General features: G+C 40.4%; 1 long non-coding RNA gene across 1 annotated transcript in view; it reads right to left on the bottom strand.

Annotated features, from left to right (window-relative positions):
• Window positions 1–15,619, bottom strand: part of LOC122788331 — a 92,390-nt gene extending 76,771 nt beyond the window's left edge. Inside the window, exon 1 of the long non-coding RNA XR_006362641.1 lies at window positions 15,438–15,619. This is a non-coding gene — a long non-coding RNA (uncharacterized LOC122788331). The remainder of the gene's footprint in view (window positions 1–15,437) is intronic.
• Window positions 15,620–20,577: the final 4,958 nt, after the last annotated feature.

Below are 20,577 nucleotides of genomic sequence, written 5' to 3'. Positions count from 1 at the left end.
AAGCTGTATTTTTGGCCTTGGACAGTGCTGTTTTAACCTGTGCAGCAGTAGTACTGGGTGGCTGGCAATCTACTGGTATTGTGATTGGTTCTTTGGGGGAGGGGGATGGGTCAAGTTAACACTGAATCTGTCGGCCAGTATACTGTCAATATCTCTTGGCTCGGTATAGGAGGTACCATTGTGTAGTAGCTAAGAGCAAATCTGGGTATTGCCATGGAGATTATTTACATAACAATAGAAGGCCTTGTGGTTGTCTTTACTATCTGCTGCAATTCTGTTTTCATAGCTAGCTTTAGAGGACTTGATGAGGGAGCTCAACTTTTTGTTGAGGCTAACAAGGGAGTTTTTCCAGTCTTGGGACTTCACCTTATTTCGCATCAGTTTCCTCCTTCTGTTGTAGAGTTTGTTTATGGCAGGGGACCACCAGATTGGCTTCCCTTTTTTGGAGGAGAGACTCTTGGTTCTATTGGGTATGGTGAGATCCATGCATTTGTGTATGTGTTCGTACAGTGCATTGGTGTATAATATGGCGGTCACACAACTATTCTCCATTTGCATGGGTGCCATGAAGTTAGCCACCTTTGTTTTTAGGAGTCCAAAGTTAGCTTTGGAGAAGTTTTTCATGGTAGTTACCTTTGCAGGGGGTGGGTGGGATGTGGATTTCGAAGGTGATTAGTTTGTTGTCGGATCTAACCAGGGAGGAGGTGACTATTAGTGCAGAGCAATGGACACCCATGTTAGCAATGACCAGGTTAAGGATGTTGCCACCTCTAGTGGGGGTAAGAAGTGTATTGGTACATGAGGAGTTCTCACAATTAATGGAAGGGTAGTTGAAGTTGCCTAGTAAGAGAGTGTTAGGTTAGACCCTAATATTCTCCATGGTGCTTAGGAACATGGAGTGTGAGTCTTGGGAGATGGTTGGGAACTTATAGCAGGTTACGACCTGAATCAATGTCTTACCCAATGTTAGGTGCACCTGAAGTATCTCTGATGCATTATGCTGGGCTACCAGTCTGGAGGTGTGTGCATTCTTTATGAATATGGAAACACCACCACCTTTAGAGCTTCGGTCCCAGTTCTGGGGCCAAAAGGTGTGGAATGAGTTATAGCCTGGTAGTGCAAGGGTGCTTTCTGCTGCCTTGAACCAGGTCTCTGTTATGGCACAAATTTATGTTCACCATTTTAAGGAGTGCTTTGAGTGAGTGCATTTTGAGATTTAGTCTTCTAGCATTGAGGAGCATGACCCTCAGATTGCATTTGTTTGTAGCTGTTATGGTAGTAATTTGGTCTTTGGAACACCACCTAAAAAAGGCACTATGGGGGTGGCAAGAGCCTTGGCCAGTATCCGGAAGCCCAGGGGTGACAGATGCAGGCCATCTCTGGTAAAGCATCGAGGTCTGTCAATCATGTCATCTCAGGCAGACAGATACTGGATTCCCTTAGAATGACACCGGACACTCAGCCAATTGTTGAAATCAATAATTTTCTGCTTGTACTGTGGTATCATTCTGGGTGATGATAGGATGCTGTTCAGGGTTAGGGTCATACCCGCCTGGGCTACATAATTCGAGAGCTCCTCCATGTCTCTTTTCATGTAGTCCAGGGAGGTACACCTCAAGTCATGCACACCCACATGTACAATGACAGAGTCATATTTGTACCTGTTGTTGAGGGACCTGAGTGCGTGCGTTATGTGGTGGATCCTGGCATCTGACAGGCAGCTGACTGTTACTTTCTCCATATTCAACCAATTGAGTGGGACATCAGTGTGCCTCACTATCGAGTCACCTATGACTAGTGTGTTGGCCATGCTCTTTTGCCTTAGGAGATTTGGCTGAGTGTCACACTGTTTAGGAAAGTTATGTGTCTCGTGATTAGTGTTGTGTTGTGGTAGTCATGTGCGTTTCTGCCTTGGAGGCCTCTGCTGCTTGGGTAGATTTTTATTGAGAGCCTCCGCAAAGGTGGGTGTGTGGTTTGTGTTTTTATATGAAGGCAGTGCTGGTGTGTATTCTGAAGTGCTGTGTGTTCCATGTGGTGTGGTGCAAGTGTTGACCTTCTCCTCTTGACCAGCTTTTCTGGTCTTGGCTGGAGAGTGCGTGGCTTCCAGTTTGGATATATAAGTGCATCTCTAGCAAGTCTGAGTGTTGGGAGGTAAGAGGAGAGGGTTGTTGGTGTACATGAGGCAGTTGATACACTGCCTCAGGATGCCCAAGTTCAACATGTTAATAGGAGAAAGCACAGGGAATTGACCTTTTGTCATGCTTGGAGGGGTGGGCATTGATAGTAAGTACTGGATCTGTTTCTTTGTAGAATGGTTAGGTTGGTAGCACTTTTTTGTGCTACTATAATTGCTACAAGAAGTCTGGTAAAGTGTTAGACTAATAAGCTGGTATAAGGGCAGGAGATGAGAGAACTAGCAGATCTAAGGGAAAATTTGAAGAGCAGACTTTGGCACTGCTCAGAAGCTTACAACAGTCCTGGATACAGCATATCTGTATCTGGACTAGACTAGTTACAGGAAAGGGGGGAAACAAGCGCAAACATGGGCTTTTGAACCATAAAGTTGAAAGAGATGGAAGAAACTGCCCAAACGGCCAATAAACCACACTTTCTGGGCCAGAAACCACTCCTCTTGGGGTAGATAGGTTATATAGTGCTTACCACTCCCACTGATAAGCTAGAAGGCTTCCCTCCAACACAGAAAGGCTTGGGGGGCTCAGAAGCTTACAAACAGTCTTGGATACAGCAAATCTGTATCTTGACTAGACCAGTTACAGGAGAAGCAGGAAACAAGCTCAAACGCAAGCTTTTAAACCAGAAAAGTTGAAGGAGATGGAGAAAAACTACCCAAACAGCCAATAACCACAATTTCTGGGCCAGAAACCACTCCTCTTGTGGTAGATAGGCTACCTAGTGCTTACCACTCACACTGATAAGCTAGAAGGGTTCCCTCCAACACAGAAAGGCTTGGGGGGCTCAGAAGCTTACAAACAGTCCTGGATACAGCAAATCTGTGGCTGGACTAGACTAATTACATGAAAATGAGCTGAGACATAATGGTCTTTCCAGTGCATGTGGAGACTAGAAGAGCCCATACAGAACAGCAGTTAGATAAAGTTTACCAGGACCCAGTCACTGGCCAGTTGACTTCTTAATAATGTTGTTGATCTGGGAATATGACTGTGCAGCAAAATCAGCATGGCAAATGCAGACTCCCATGTACAACAGTAGGGCAGCAGGATCTCATAGCTTGATGTGGCTCAGGTCTTCGCTCAAGTAAGATCAAGCACTAGCCTGCCTTCCTCATCTCCCTATCAATACCACTACCAGAGAAGGATAACTGTCAGAATGATGTTTAGTCCACCCACCAGTGAACATCTTTCCTTCCACTATTTTCTAGCCAAACTGACTCCATGCCGAATTCTGGGCCTGTGATATTTCTGATGGACGCCTTCCCCAGTGCTATGTCACTGGTGAAAAATGCATTTTAACACACAGAATTATGGCCGGGTCTCTGGTCATAATCAGTCTGCTTTGTCTTCAAACAATTACGCCATGAAATTCACTTCTAGAGTAATGTTAGAGGACTGAATTTCTTGACATCATTTTGAGAACACAGAAGAAATACTCACCATCAGAGAGCCAATGATTACAATTCGTAATGTATGGCATTTTGGCTTTTTTTTGAGTTTTATTTGGATCATTGTTTTTTTTTTTGTTGTAGTTTGTATAGTACCCCATCATTACTGCACCTCATTGTAATTTATTCCAACAGTTTAGGATCTTCCATTTTCTTTTTGTTGATGACTTGCCTTTTATTACTGTTTTTAAAGTGGTTGTTTGGGTGACTGTGGTGTTTCTAAGTCCCAGAAACATTGGCAGAATTAGTGCAAGCTATGTATAAGGACCCAATGACTTAAGTACAAGTATTGTTTGGAATCACAGAGGGGTTTCCAGAGGGAGTAGGTATGCATCAGGGTGCAGCTCTGATCCCATTGCTGTTCATACTGTTGATAAGCTACAATAACACACAGGTCAGAGAGGACAGATCAATAAAGTTGCTGTATGCAGATGATATGGCATTGCGGGCAGACTCTGAGCAAGAACTTCAGCAAAAGATAGGGGAATAGAATGTAAAACTGAAAGCACATGGGATGAAACTGAGTACAGCTGTAATGGCAGAAAGTTGTTGAAAGTTAGGTGACTGTGGAGGTGCAGCAGTTAGTGTTGTCACCTCACAGCAAGAGGTTCGCCAGTTTGATTCTTGGCTGGGGTGCCTTCTGTGCTGAGTCTACATGTGCTCCTTGCGGTTGTGTGGGTTTCCTCCCACATTCCAAAGACATGCAGCAGGTGGATTGGTCACTCTAAATTGGCTCAAGGAGCTAGTGTGTGTGCAAGTGAGTGGTATGGATGAACTATTACGGCAGGGCTAGCCACCCGACAGTGTAAACCTTGGCTCGACATGATTGCCACTGTTGAAGTGACACCCCAACCCCATGTGCAAAAATGGGAAAAGGGGTTAAGGATGGATGGATGTTTATGTGATCTTAATTTCAGTTCCTTCATATAGGGCTATTCACATACAAGCTGAAGATGTTGTACAGCTGTACTATCTTTCACTTTAGGTATGCTTTCTGTATGAGTGTGAGCTGCTTAAAATGAAATATTTATTTGAGATGTTTTTTTTTTTTTATTTTCCATTACATTTGCATGGCAGTAATAGGTGTTTATAGGCTATAAACTTGTTACTTTATTTTGGACAGATTTCATCATTAAATTCCATCTCTGTAACAAAGAGATTCATATCTAAGTACCTTACAATAAAAAAGTTGCTAGAGTGAGATTTTTATGCATGCATCTCCCAACTACATTGTTACTTTGTGCAATTTTTGGAAAATAATCACAGAGCTCCAGGCATTACAATTTAGTTTAAAGTCTTCATAGTGGGTTTATCATCAAAGCAGCTGAACTACACCTGCGATCCATTTGGTAGCTGTTGCAATTCACTAATTTCCAATCTGTCAAAAAAGATTTATCAAAAAAGTTGATTCAATTAACACGGATACAGCTGTGGCTTGCAGCTGGAGCTAACAAGGTATGCTTTCTTCTCTTGGGAAAAGGGGGCAAAAGGTGCAGGAGAATAGCACCATTCCGTTACGTCTTTTTGACTTTAATTAGTTTAACAAACTAACTTATTTGAAAATGGATAACCACATGGAGTGCTTATAAGCAGCAAAGGATAAGCAATTGGGTGTTGTAGATTTTAGTCCTTATTTTAACAGTATAAGTCATACAAAGGTCAGGGGCTTTTCAAACTGTATTTAAGGCTTTTAGTAAGCATTTACATACTGCATGGAGACAAATTTGACTTGTAGTTTCAGTAAATCAAAAGGAACAGCCATGAAAAAGATATAAGGGAATGTATTGAAGAAGGAAAACCACAATGGTGTAAAATCTGTCAAACAGCGAACTGTTTGGCCCACTAGCCTGCTCTTTATCCTAATGCAGTTCTATGTTGGCCAGTATCTCACTTCTTCCAATGTCCCACTAGTATCCCATTATGTCTGCGCCACTCTTTATTCTGCACCGTCACTATTTATGATTCCATGACTTATCTGGGAATGTTATTCCATGCATCCACATATTTGTGAAGAATACAGTTTTACAGATCTTCCTCTGTTTTTATATTGTGCCCTGTTATTCTTATTTATTCCCCTCACTAAAAGATGTTTTCTTGTACTTTACTTTTTTTAGTTAATTAAATGTTTCTATGATGTCTGCTCACGCCTGCCTCTCTTTTACAGTTTCTATTCATATGTCTGTACACCTTCCATCTCTTTTGTTTCTCTTCTTGTACAGTCTTCATTTTTGCCAATAAGTTTGAAAAAATGGGTTTCCAGAACTGCACACCGTTTCAGATTTTGTTGCCTGTACAGAAGAAACATTTCCACTTTTCACCTGGTGATTCCCTCTTTACTGTGTATTCTAGAACTGTCCCTCCAACCTTCCTGTGTTTACTGCCCATGTCTATTTCTGGCTTATCTCTTAGAACTACTCTTGGACTGTTTCTCTTTAAGTCATCATTATTTCACATCATTATATAGTCTTCCCTTTAACTGATGACTAAAACTCCTAAATTAGGCAATATGAAGGAAGAAATGACAGATACTTTATGATTCAGTTTGTTTCTTCAGTTTCTTGTTATTATAGATTTACTGCATGTTAGTATTCACTTGCACACTCCATCATTTCCTTTATTAAGGTACTAACAAAGCAGTGGTATAGACTGTTCTCAAATAATCAGGTAAATCAAAGCATTTTTATTATAAATTTCACTCAAAAGGGACACTGTCTCTCATTTCAAGCCTGAAGTACTTTCAAACAGCTCCACTCTCTTTGGATTTCCACTGGCAAGAAAATTATCCAGGTTCCTACAAGTATCTTCCACAAGATCTATTCCTTCTGTAACACTTTAACACAAACCACTGTTCCAGGCCCAGGATCCCCCTTTAAGAGTGGTCAGCATCTCTAAAATTGGGAGGTTTACATCTCTTCATCTTATGCAACACTTTATTAAATTATAAAATCCTATATGAACCTGCACCTTGCATCTGATTGCCTTAAAGTAACAGTTCTATTTGTATTATGTTTTTAAAGAAATAATTCAATGTACAATATTTACAGCAACACTTTTATTTACGAAAACACTATTTATTTTATATCACTTTTATGTCACTCTGGGGTGCCATCCTGACAAGAAACACCACGCCATGTTACACTATCCCCCCCAACTACTTTTGTCATGCCTGTGTAGGTCTGATGTGGTCAGGAATCCTGCCTTCCCCAATCGTCCTATTAGTTTGTCCAGTCTAGGCACTGGATAGATGTCAAACTTCAAAATGCTGTTCAGCTTCTTAAAATAATTACTGAATCTGATTGTTCTGTTCAGGTTTTGGGACTAGCACTATATGGCTGTTACACCCACTTTCTGACTCCTATATCAATAACCCCCATGTTAAGCATTGTTGTACCTCCATTTGCACAACATTTCACTGCAATTTTGGTATTCTGTGTATTTTAACCTATTTCCCTGGATTAGTCTTAATATGGTATTGAATCAGGTCTCTTTTTGCCAGGTAGTTCTGAAAATGCATATTTGTTTCTTAAAATAAACTCTTATTTCTTGTTTCTGTAGTTCAGAGATGGTGTGTCATCTACCTGAACTGCAGGCATAGAGGTCAGTTTTCTTTCTTCACCAGATGTATTGTCCTCTGGAGCTACACTAAATACAGATGTCTATGATTTGTTACATGGATTCCTGACATTAATGTGGTATATTTTTTTCTTGTTTTTCTTACTAGTCATTTTGACTGTGTAGTCAATGTAATTTTATTTCTGTACTAGTTCAAATGAGCATTTTCATTTAGCCAAAATTTATTTTTGGTAGAGTGGACCAAAACTAGCACCTAGTCTTCAGCTTTGAATCCCCTGGCACATGTATTTCTATTATATACCCCCTTGTTGTACAGCCTGGGCTTTTTCGATTACTCCCTGCTTAATGGTCATTACTACCTTCACCCTGTCTTGCAAGGTGGTATGGTGTTATATGGCAGTTTTAAATGAGGTGTCTCTTTATCTCAAGTTTCTCTAATCTAACAGTTCATAAGGGGGGCTGCCTTATAACAGCTCAACAAGTATAACATTTGTTAAGGCTTGTTGCACCTTTCTAATTGCAAACAGGAGGTATAGTATCACCTGCATCAGTAACTTTTCTCACCATGGATTTTAATGTTTGCTTAAAATGCTCCACTAGCCCTTCTGTCTGGGGATGATACACTGAAGTTTTGAATTGCTCGACCTTAAAGTATTTTTATTTACTTTTATTTATTTTATTTAGATTTTGGTTACTAATGTAGAACACTGATTACAGCACAACCAGTTGCAGGCTCAACCCAAGTTACATTCAAAATAATAGCCAAAAAATGTAACAAATTTAGCCAGTAATGGAACAAAAAGGTAATGCAAACTAGTCACAAAAAAGAAGAGATAGTATGTATACATTTACATCATGCTGCAGTGAACATTTTTCAAAAAGAAAAGTGGAATCAGAAGTGTAACAAAAAAGAGTGAGAAACAGGATTAGCTTGGAAATTGTAGGGGGTAACACAGGGGTTTAGAGGACAAAATAAAATATAAATAATGGGAAAGACAGAGTCCAAGGAGGCAGAGGGACTAAAAAACGTAAACGTTGTAAGATGACAATGAGCAAGGAGAGAGAGAAGTGATGTACATATTTAGAGGAAGCAAATACAAACAGGTAACCAATAGAGTAGTGACATAAATGTGGTGATGTGCAAGGAAAATTAACCTTGTGTAGAGCAGTGTTTATTAAGTGACATGCCCTATGTTCTGGCATTTGCATTTGCATCGTTCAAACAGATATTGTCTGAGTTGGAGCCTGAACTTAGTGCAATTAATATGATCAGTGAGGTAATAAGGAAGGGACTGACAGTTTTAGTGCAAGTACAGTGAAATTAGAGTGAAAGCTATGTAGTTTAGCAGACGGGGATAGGAGAGGTGGGCTACTGTAGCATGACATATAAGGTTGTAGGCTGGCTGTAATAATAAGTTTCCTTTCATAGGTTCATATGTTCATAGGTGTGTACTAGGCTAACGGCCCTGGGGCCTTTACAAACCTAGCCATAGGATTATCCTGGCATAGTGTCACCCGACCTTAGTTCCCAGTGCCTCTGTTGAGTAGAGCCACTGGAATGATCCCTGGGTGGAGAAAGGCCATCTTGGTGGTGTAATCTGAAGAACTGGGAGCCCAGAAGTAAGCTTGATCTGGCTTTCACTCAGAACCAGTTTGCCTTGGATAAAGTATGGCAATGATGTTCTAGGTAAGAGGAACTGTAGATGAAGCTGCACATTTTATTAGCTAAGGCCTATAGTGTTGATGTATTTTTTTGCTAGAGGAGGTGTCAGTCAAGGGTAAGCCATACTCAAGTTGTGAGAAGAGGCCACCTTTTCAATGGCTGCCTTAGCTGGTGATGAAAAGAACAGCAATATTCTGTGAGCCCAGAAAAGGAGGTAGTTGATTTTAAATTAACTTTTTGAATATCCTGAAAGGTAAGAGATCGGTCAGGCCAGATGCCTAGGAAGTGGTAGTGTTGATAAGGTTGTTATGCTGCTCAAAAGCTTGGGGGAGCTGGGAAATTGTGTAAGACTTTTCTTCGTACTAAAAAGCATAGCCTTGTTTTTTTTTTGTTTTGTTTTTTTTTTTTTTTTGTTTTTAAGGAGAGTTGGTAAGGAGAAGCTTTTTGAAGGTGAGACAGTAGTTTAGTTCCAGAAGGTAAGTTTGTAGTTGAGTTTGGGTTACCCATTGTGCTGTGTTGGATCTAACTACATCATCTACATTGTAACCTAAGGAAGGTCAACAGATAACTTATTTATAAAAATGGAAAAGAATATTGGGGCAAGTGTTGATCTTTGTGGTATACCTGAATGAGTATAGACAGTATGTGCCAGAGAGCAAATTTTCACAGTAAAGGATCTGTTAGTCAAGAAGTCTTTGAATGATTATGTGGCTTCACTGTTGATACCAATATCTGGGAGGTGGGCTAGTAATACTGAGTGGTCCGCTATGTCAAAAGCTCTGGTCAGGTCAATGAAAATGGCATAGGAAAGATTTCCTTTATCCATATTTGTGAATATGTCATCATTTAGAGTTCAGAGTGCACTCAGTATAATTCTACCTGCCCAGAAGCTGTGCTGTTTGCTGGAAAGCAAATCATATTTTTCAGATTTTAGGTAAGTTGGTTACAAATTAGTTTCTCAAGCATTTTGCTGTGGATAGGAAATATGGAGATGGGTTAGTAGTGGCTAGTGGAAGAGAGTTTTGGATCTTTAGGACACCCCTCCCACTTCTTCTTACCCACACAACTGAAACCCTTTATCCCTTAAACCAGTCTTCACTCCTTACATCAGGTCACTCCTGCTCAAACTCAAACTCTGTTCTCCCTCTGCAGACAACCTACCACCCATCTTCCTTAAACTAGCCGCTGAATCCATAGCCTACCCTGTATCTCTGCTAATCAACAGATCCATTCAAGAAGCAACTGTCACAGACATCTGGAAATCCTTCTACACTGTCCCACTCCATAAAGGTGGGAATTCTACTGACCCATCTAATTATAGACCCGTAGCCATACTTTATCCTCAAAATACTTGAAAAATGCATCCATACCCAGCTACTACATTTTCTTCTCCAAGAAAACATGCTAACTCCCACTCTATGTGGCTTCAGGTCAAACCACAGCACTGCCATGGCTCTGTTATCTTTTACTCACATTGTAGCTGAGGCCAGAGACAATAACAAACTAGTAGCTTGTCTTTTCCTTGACCCCCTCCAAAGCCTTTGATACCATTTTACCCTCTTTACTTCTGTCTAAACTATCTGATCTCAATCTCTCTGGGTCCTCACTTGGTTGGTTTACTAGTTACCTCTCCAATAAGCAATTATCAGTCAGATGGTTCAGTTCCTACTCCTCCTTCCTACCCATCAAATTTGGAGTCCCCCAGGGCTCCATCCTCGGCCTCTTCTATTCAATATCTTTACCAATGACCTCCATAGCTCTTCAATATGTTGCGATTCTACACTCACATCTCCATCTCCAACAATATTACTCATCTGCATACACACACACCCAAGACTCTTTCCTGCCCATAGAAAAGTGACTTGCTGATAATCAGCTCATCTTAAATCCAAAGAAACTAAACTTTTGCTATTCCTTCCTCGACCTCTATCTCACAATTAAAATCAACCTTTGTCATCACATCCCTTGACAAGATTACCATTAAAGCAGATCCCCACACTAAGCTTTTAGGTACCATTATCGATAATGAACTAAAATTTAACCTGCATATCCAGCAAAGTATTTAAAAAAACATCAAAAACTAGGTCTTCTATACAGAAATAAGACATTTCTTACTTCTGATGCTAAACTCTCCCTGGTTCAGGCAGTCCTGCTTCCCTCCCTACTCTATGCAGCCTGGTCTTTATTAACATCCAATCTACTCTCTTATCTAAGCTAGAACAAACATATCACAAAATAGCTAGATTTGCTTCCTACTCATCTCACAACTCTCAGCACTGCCTTGCTCTCAATACACTTCAATGGCTAGAATTTCTCCAACAACTCCAACTGTCACAATTTCAAATCACACATTTCATTCTGTACAAACCTACATCCTACCCCTCTCTGTCCTCCCAATCATCCTCTCAGTACCACCGATCAGCAACTCCTTGATGTCTATAAACCTAACAAAAATATTGGAAAACTGCTATAAAATACACTGTAGCCCAAGCCTGGAACACACTCCCCTTGTTCCTAAGAACCAACTCTCATTCCAAGAACTTCAAAAAGGAGATAAAACTATTCCTAACTAACAGAAGTTCCTACCCCTGTCATGACCCTACCTAATCCTCCACTCCCCTTTTTCTCCAGTACTCTGTACATAAATATTACACTCCTCTACGTTTTTTTACTCTAAACACTCTGTTTACTTCTTTTTAATTTCAAGAGCTAGGCTACTATAACCCATGCACATTTGTATATATAAACCTCTGCCCAATATCTTTTCTTTCTCTGTATCATCATTTATGCTTGCCTTTAATATTTTCTCTTAAGAAACATTGTATACTAACACTGTCTTTTCTGCCTCTATTAACATCCTAGTTTTTCCCTGTCTTATACCATCTTTGTTTTTTATAAGAAAAAAAAATCTTATTAATAATCTCATCTTGCAATATGTATCTACTAAAAGATATTTATCTGTTCTCTATTGTTATAATATTCTTGTTGTTTATATTGTCTTCTTTTTGGTTTGTACAACTATTGAGCATTTCTCCTCGGGTCTCCACTGAAAATGGGCTTCTCGCTCAGTTGGACCTACCCAGTTAACAAATGTCAAATAAATAAATGAAATAAAATGTCTGATGAAGGCTGACTTCCAGGTTATGGCATGGTATTAGTCCTGAGGCCAAGGTTAAAGATTTTAGAGGTGTGGTAAATATAGTCTCTATGGTGATAAAAAAAAAAACATAATGGCATAAGTTGTCTGGTCCAGAAAAGAGTCAAGTGAGATCCATTCAAGTAATGGAGTAATTTGCTTGACAGTGATTCGGGTAAAGTACTCAAATCACAGATGTTTGGCTCAACTTGGAAAGAAGAGGAAGGAATGTTGTGCATGGAGGAGAAGCTGGAGAATTCTTTCTGGAATTCAGAAGGTATCACACTGCAGCATGTAAGATAATATGCCCTTGTGAGGAAAGTTCTTTTGGAGGAGCTCTCCCAGAGATTTTATTTACTTCATGCCAGAACTGTCTGAAAAAATTCTAAGAGTTTGTTTTGTTTAGCTTTGTGCTGTGGATTACTTGCTTGGTGTAGTTTTCTCGATTTTTGTTTCAGGGAACTTTTCTCCATTTTTTCCAGGTTTCATCTCAGACCTACATTAAGGTTTTCATTTCTTTGGTGATCCATTTAGTGTTGATACGTTTTAATAGTCTGGAGAAGCAAGTGTTGCATTACCACAGTAATTGCATTATTCTGGACATAGAGTCTCCTAGTCAGTGAACATTGCCTGAGTGGTACACTGAATAACATGGCTGACTCTCAGCAAGAAGTTCTCTTATTTGTTTCACAGCTGGAGTAGGTTCTATGTAGAGTTTGTATGTCCTTCCTGAGTTTGCCTGGGTAATCTCTGTGTGCACCAGTTTCCTCCAACATCTTGAAGACGTGCAGTAAGTGGACTGGTGACTCTAATTGTACATACTTTTGTGACTGTGTGTGTGTGTGTGTGTGTGTGTGTGTGTGTGTGTGTGTATGTGTTACAGAAGAAAACTCTGACAATTTACTTCCATTCTCTCACTCTGTGAATGCTGGTGGCTGTTCATGGGATCACTATAGGAGCTGAATGCAACTAAACAGCACTGGATGGATCCATGCTATGGGAAATACTAAGTCTAACTCCATAGCTATAGATTTAGCATTAGCTTGAGACTATGGAATAGCCTCAGGGTACTTAGCTGCACAATCCCAAATGACCAAAGTTATTTAAACCTATTTCTGGATTTTAACAATGGTCCAATTATGTTCATAGTGACACACTCAAATGATACCTTCATGATATACATTGGAAGCAAATAATTTTTAAAGCCTGGGTATGGGTCTGTCTTCTTGTAATAAGAGCATACAGCAAAGAAGTTTTCAATTTCTTTCATTATTCCTGGTTAGTAAAATCTTCTTAATACATGACTGCAATAAGCTCAACACTACGTTTCTGAAACTTTTAGGCACTTATATTTCACAGAATACTTCTTTTCTGTCTTTACTTTGTACAATAAATTATTTTTAATTGTAGGAAGTGGGTCATCATATCATCTTCACTTACAAATCTACTATAGCTATACTTTTCATTGCTTTCCTCAAAAGTTCAACTTTCCATTGTGCCTTTATCCAGCTTACCTGGAGATTACCCAGCTTTGGACTTTTCTTGTGGTCAGTCTGTCATGAATAAGGGGAACAGCCTCCTCTTTTACTAATACACGCACTGGGGTTTCAGCGCCTAACTCTTCTCCCAAGAAAAACAACTCATACTTGTCCTCTTTAATATTAGTTGTTATCTGTACTTTACTGATGTGTTTTTTCTTTTATTCCTTTATGAACCTGATGCTTAGAAGTATCTTTTTGATGCTTAAGGCTCCAGCATTTTGGCCAACAAGGAATATCATTAGGGCTATGCTCAAAGAGTATCTTGTTTCACAGTATACACTGCCCATTCCTCTTTATTTTCTTTTCTTCGTTAAGTTGCTCTTCCTCTGGCTCCATCGGATTGAACACCACCCTCTCATTTTTTTTTGTTCTCTGTAGGTTGTTTTCTATCTGCCTCAGTGTGAGTAAGTAATGAAACAAACCAATGAATTCCAAAAAATGCGGGCGAAAAACTGAGCTTAACCCAAACAATGTTAAAAAACTTGGATTTTATTAGCGCTTTCGGTGAGGACCTCACCGAAAGCGCTAATAAAATCGAAGTTTTTTAACATTGTTTGGGTTAAGCTCAGTTTCTCGCCCGCATTTCTTGGAATTCAGTGTAAGTACCACTTTCTCACTTCCTTTTTCTCTCTTGGTAGCTTTCCATCTATAAGAGGTATCTTAGAACAAAAATAATTTTAAGTTCTACTTATTTACTTTCTTGCAGAAACCTGTTAGCTGGAGTTTTCTATTCCTTGAATTTTCTACCCTACAGTAACAAAAATGAGTTTTCTTACTAGGTACTGTTTCTTTCTGCTTTACTACACAAGTCAAATCTTTGCTATTGTTAAGTTTCTCTTCCTCAGCACTCACCTTCTGTTTAAAATTCTCCATTTTGGGGCTTTCTGATTTAGCTTGACAGAAAGTTTAGAACTCTACTCAGGTTGTACATCTTCCATATTTATTAACTCCATTTGCCCTAGAATACTCCCTTTCACAAAGTGTTTCATTCTCTTTGGTTTTACTAGTCACTTCTACTTTCAGCTTGCAATATTTTATTATGCAACTATTTTCCTTCTAATATTTCTGTCCATTATCTTGTCAATAAAATGTCTAGAATCAGTTAAGTAAGATTTGGCAAGGGAGATTGTGTTTTCAGTTTACTCTGTAAAAAAAAAAAAAAAAAAAAAAACAAACAAAAAAACAGAATGGTTCAATTTTGGATCCCTCTGCACTATTGGTCTCAGTGGGGGGTTAACTCAAGTTCATTCTTGTGCACCTTGGCACCCCAAACATGACTGGCAACCATGTTTCTTAAACAGTATTTATTTTTCAGCAGAAGTAATTAAACCATTCTCCCAGAAATGTTGATTACCAGATCTATATGTTTGCATGACTTCTCTACCCTAGACATATTAATCTTCACATAAACCTTTTCATCACTGATTAATAAGTACATTTTATTTTCACACTCACTTATATCCATGATTACAAATGCGCCACCCTTATCTGGCTTCATAATTCACCTGTTGGGATCAGATTTAATATTGTTCAATAACTGTCTTTGTGCCCATGATAAATGAAAATGTTTGTGTTTAGGGTTGTCTTTTAAGAAGTTTCTTATTTCTTCTTCACAATTGTTTGAATCCTGTTATAGTTTGATGTAACAGCAGCATGAAGCCACTAATTTTTTTTAAAATACCTGTTTCCTTTTTAATGTCATTCTTAAAAAAAACTTATGGATATAACTTCCCAGTTCAGATATAGTGCACAAAAATGTTGCCCTTGCTTAGGGCACAAAATTTAACCCTTTTTGTAATAGCTGGAGTTCTTTCTTCTGGTAAATCCTAGATAAGAAAATGCAAACTGAAAACTGCAATACATTTCTTTTATGGTTTAACTCACCTGTCCTTGGTTGTTTCAATGACGTTTGTTCTGACTTCCACTGTAGTCTGCTAACTTCTGCCATCTTTGCCCAAGTCCTTGGCACATTCAATTCCCTTGGCTGGAATACCTGTATAGATTGAATGGATCTTTGAATTGGTTATGCATTTAGCAAGTAAAGCTACTACTTTTCTGTGGTTGATTATGGCCATTGCCTTGCTTGCCCTGCTAATGAGGGTATTTCCAAGGAGGATGAGGTATACAAGTGTCTGAGGTTTTCTTGTGGGAGGGAATTTCTAAAAAAAGGCACTTACTGTAGTGGTTGAAACTAAATTTCTTCCGTAAACCTCAAGTTCAGAATCTTACCACTTCCCCATTACTCTCTGGAGACCTAATGTCTCACACTGTTGAATCATTCTTATCTTTCCTGCTGTTTTGTTATAAACTATCTTACTATTGTTATAATCATCAAAATTCGTTGCAAGTTTTTGGTATTTTAATTTGCATACTCTAAGTTTGCTTTTCTTCATTTCCAACATAGTTTTAGTTTCATGAATAATCATTCCAGTCTAACCCACTGAGCAAACTAACCTCAACTTACTGAAGTTAAAGTCAATCTTATCCTGGCGTACAGTTACCTCTGGGTTGTGATAGTCTATCAATATCACAGAGTAACTAAACACAATCTCCTGGAACTTATTAAGAAATTCACTACTGTAGTTTGAACTGGAAGCCAATTTTGTGATTCTCAAATCATAAGGAATTCTACTGCAGTGTTTTGTTTAAAAATAAAATATCCCATTGAGTCCTTTTCATCTTAATAAAATTACTTTCCAACTTCTTAGTTCCAACTTCAGACACCCAAACAACTGCTACCTCAAGACACCCCACAAGCAACACATAAACCACAAAAGCAGTGTGCAAAGCAGTCACAGCCCTTAAGGCCAAATACAACACCAAACATACTTGTCATAGGTGACTCCATAGTCAGACACACTGACGTCCCACTCACCAGGCTGAACAAGGAGAGGGTCACAGTAAGCTGCCTATCGGGCGCTAGAATCCGCCACATAACACAAGCACTCGGGTCACTCCACAGCAAGTACAAATATGACACAGTCATTGTCCATGCTGGTGTGAACGACCTGAGACGTACCTCCCTGGACTGCATGAAAAGAGACATAGAGGAGCTCTCTGATTATGTAGCCCAGGCAGGTATGACCCTAACCCTGAGCAGTATCCTTCCTTCACCAAGAATGATGCCACAATATAGAGACAAGATGATCAGCTTTAACAATTGGCTTAATGTCTGGTGTCATTCAAAGGGGATCCAGTGTCTGTCTGCCTGGGATGACATGCTTGACAAGCCACGCTGCTGCAAGGGACGGCTTGCACCTGTCACCCTGGGATTCCGGATATTGGCTAAGGCTCTTGCCACCCCCATAGTGCCTTTTTAGGCAAGGCTCAAATTCTAAACCTACCACCCTAGAAAACAAAAATGGGAAGAAATTGAGGGTAATGCTGCTCAATGCCAGAAGTCTAAATCTCAAAATGCACGCACTTGAGGCCCTTCTCAGTATGGAGAACATCGATGTCTGTGCTGTAACTGAAACCTGGTTCAAGGCTCCTGAGAGCACCCGGCACTATTAGGTTTTACCTCATATCATGCGTTCCGCCCCAAAACCCGGACCACTCCACAAAAGGAGGGGGTGTATCCATATTCATAAAGGATACTCACACCTCCAGGTTGGTGGCAACGCATGAAGCTTTGGAAACCATCCAGGTGCAACTAACAATAGGCAAAACTGCTCTACAAATTGTAGCATGCTACAGGCCACCCTCTCAAACTCAGGAACCCCACACAGCCTTCCTGAAGACACTGGAGGGTATAAATGTATCTCCAAACACCATCATATTGGGTGACTTCAACTACCCGAATATAGACTGGGAACATTACTCAAGCCCTAACTTTCTAGCCCAACGGTTCCTGGAGTTCATAAATTCAAATGCCATGGAACAGCTAGTCACTGTTCCCACGAGAGGAGAAAATATACTAGATCTCATTGTCACAAACATGGGGACAAAATGCTCCACACCGAAGTATATCCCTCATTGGTGAGATCTGATCATAAACTAATCTCACTGGAAATCCACATCCCGCCCCACCCCAAACAAAAAGACCATAGTGAAGAACTTCTCTAAAGCAAACTTCACACTACTCAAGACTGGTGTGGTATCCTTCAAGGCCCCTGAGTCAGAGGAAACCACAACCCAAGCTGCGGAAGCCCTTACAAATGCCTTCTATGAACACCTCCAGGACTGCATGGATCAGGCAATCCCAAATAAAACCAAGACTCTTTCCACAAAGGGCAAACATCCAGTCTGGTGGACCCCAGCCATTAACAAACTTTACAATAAGAGGAGAAAGCTATTACATGATAGAACAAAATCCATAAAAGGGAAGTCACCCTGATCATTATTAGTAAAAAATACGAGCACTCATAAAATCAACTAAGGCCAATTTTGAGAGAAAAATTGCCATGGATTCAAAGGACAATCATAAGGCCTTTTTCAGCTATGTTAGGAACCTGGGTGGAAACTCACAGATATGCTCAGAATTAGTCCAAAATGATACAAAATCACTGAACCCACAGACATTGCCAACATACTGGCAGACAGGTTCAGTGCAAACTTCACCCCTCTCCCCTAAAGGGGAGATTACTATTCCAGGCGAGTGTTGGCTCCCCCGCATCCCAAATGCGCAGGTGAAAGCTGCTCTCTCTAAAGCTAAACACACAGCATCAATGGGACCGGATGGTGTCCCCGGCTGTGTGCTACACGAGCTAAATGAGGAATTAAACCCGCACATAAGGCAGCTGTTTAATCTCAGCCTTACCACAGGATACGTGCCCAAGGAGTGGCATACGGCAACTGTGGTCCCACTCCACAAAGGTGGCGCCTCTACGGACCCTGGTAATTACCGCCCATAAGCTTAACAAGTCTAGTCTGCAAAGCTATGGAGAGGATCATAATGGAGCTCATAAACAAAGATATAGGGACTTGCAGACATTGGACCCGACCCAGTTTGGCTTTGTCAAGGGAAGATCATGCCTTTTGAACTTGGTCGACTTCTTCAAATAGTCACCAAGGCCATTGATGAGGGAAAGGCAGTCCATACAGCCTACCTTGACCTTGCAAAGGCTTTTGACACAATACCCCACTCGGGTATTGTAGAAAAACTTACCAGCTTAAATGTAAACCCATATGTCACAAGATGGGTTGCAAACTGGCTTAAAGACAGAACCCACAGGGTTAGAGTTGCTGGCGCTGTGTCAGACTCCAAGCTGGTCACAAGTGGTGTCCCACAGGGCTCGGTCCTTGGCCCCTATTGTTTGGCATCTACTTCTCAAAAGTACAGGCCAACATGGGAGGACTTTGGCTGACAAAGTTTGCAGATGACTGCAAACTGGGCCATAGTGGAAAGTGCATCGGACACGGATATCCTTCAGAAGGGACTCACGGAAACAGATAGCTGGTGCCAGAGCCATGGCCTGAAGTTAAACGCCAAAAATGTATAGTCATACCCTTCGGGAAAAACAAGGTAACCCCAAGCTACCATATAGGTGGCAATCCACTAAGCACAGAAGAGGTTATCAGGGACCTGGGGACCCAGGTTGACAGTGGCCTTTCTTTTGACACTCACATTGCTAAAGTGGTTAGAAAGACCTTCTACATTGCCCACCTGATCATGAAGGGATTCACATCCAGATCTAGTGAGGTCATTGTTCCCCTGTACTCTTCACTTATCAGACCAATGATCGAGTACAATGCCCCATTCGGGATGTATCTCACCCGACATCTGCAGCAATTGGAGAGACCCCAAAGTTCCTCACCAAAAGGATAAAGGGACTCCAAAATCTGTCATATGCTGCCAGATTGAAGAAACTCCAGCTCTATTCAGTCGCATACCGTCTGCTCAGAGGTGACATGTGCCTGACATACAAGGCCATGTCCAACCCGGAATTAATGGACATGCTCCACCTCAAAAATCCAAATCCACCAAAACCACTAGAGCAAGCGACTTAAACCTTAGCACGGATATAAATAGGACGTGCTGGAGGGATAGATTTATCACTCAGAGACTCCCTATGCTGTGGAATAAAATCCCGGTCCATGTGAGGCAGAGCACCTCGCTGACTCTGTTCAAGAGAAATCTAGACCTGTGGATGGGAGATCGTAGGTTTACCCCGGGAATCATCTCTGGGTCACTGCTGGACAGAGGCACAACAAACTAATGGGCACAGTATTTTTTCATATAAGGGGTGGCGTAAGCCACAATAATTTGGGCTAGGCTTATAAATGCCTTAGGGCAGATAGCCTAGTATAAACCTATGAACCTATGAACCTATGAACCTATGAACCTTATAAAGTTTATTGACATCAAGTAAAACTACAAGAATATCTGAATAAAACATGGCTGTTTTCACCTGTTAATACAGACTTCTCAACATAATGGCCAACTTTTTTTTTCTATAATTACTGCTGTTATTGAAATCAATAGATTAATTACTAGTGCAAGAATCCTGTGAGTAGCCATTGATCTCAGGAGGTGACAGGCAATGAAAAACAGTTCAGGAGATTTAGAAATGACAATGGATTCTTCCTTTACCTCTGGCATATCTCTGCAGCCAGATAACCCAGAAGTGCTCCTTCCTTCCAAATACAGTGAATCCCAACAACGTTTTAAGTGACCCCTATGCAACTCAGGTTAGAGAATCACTCATTCCTGTCACATTCCTCCTGTGAGTGTGCCACTTGCAGGCTACCAGGTACACATGAATATTTTTCTTTCAGATCAGCTGTTTCACTGCTGGAACTGTCCTTTGGGCTGCCAAGACTTTGGAAACTGACAACATTCCATCAGCTGCAGCAGCAATAGTTTAATTTTTATTTATTATTCTTTTAGAATTTGATAACTGGGTAGATTAACTTGTCTGCTAATCCTTTTCCACCATGACCTGGATACAAGAGACAGTAAATTCAGTTTTCATTAACACAATAGGCTATGCAAAGTACAGCAAGTTATATTTAATAGAACAAAATCAGTGCATGAGATACATACACAGTGCAAACTGTACAAGCAAAGTGGAAAGCATCGTAG

This window comes from Protopterus annectens, chromosome 13.part0 (assembly GCF_019279795.1).
Source record: "Protopterus annectens isolate FY-2018-M chromosome 13.part0, PAN1.0, whole genome shotgun sequence".
Classification (NCBI taxonomy): domain Eukaryota; kingdom Metazoa; phylum Chordata; order Ceratodontiformes; family Protopteridae; genus Protopterus; species Protopterus annectens.
The sequence above is the reverse complement of the archived record's forward strand: the minus strand, read 5'-3'. Positions and strand labels throughout refer to the sequence as shown.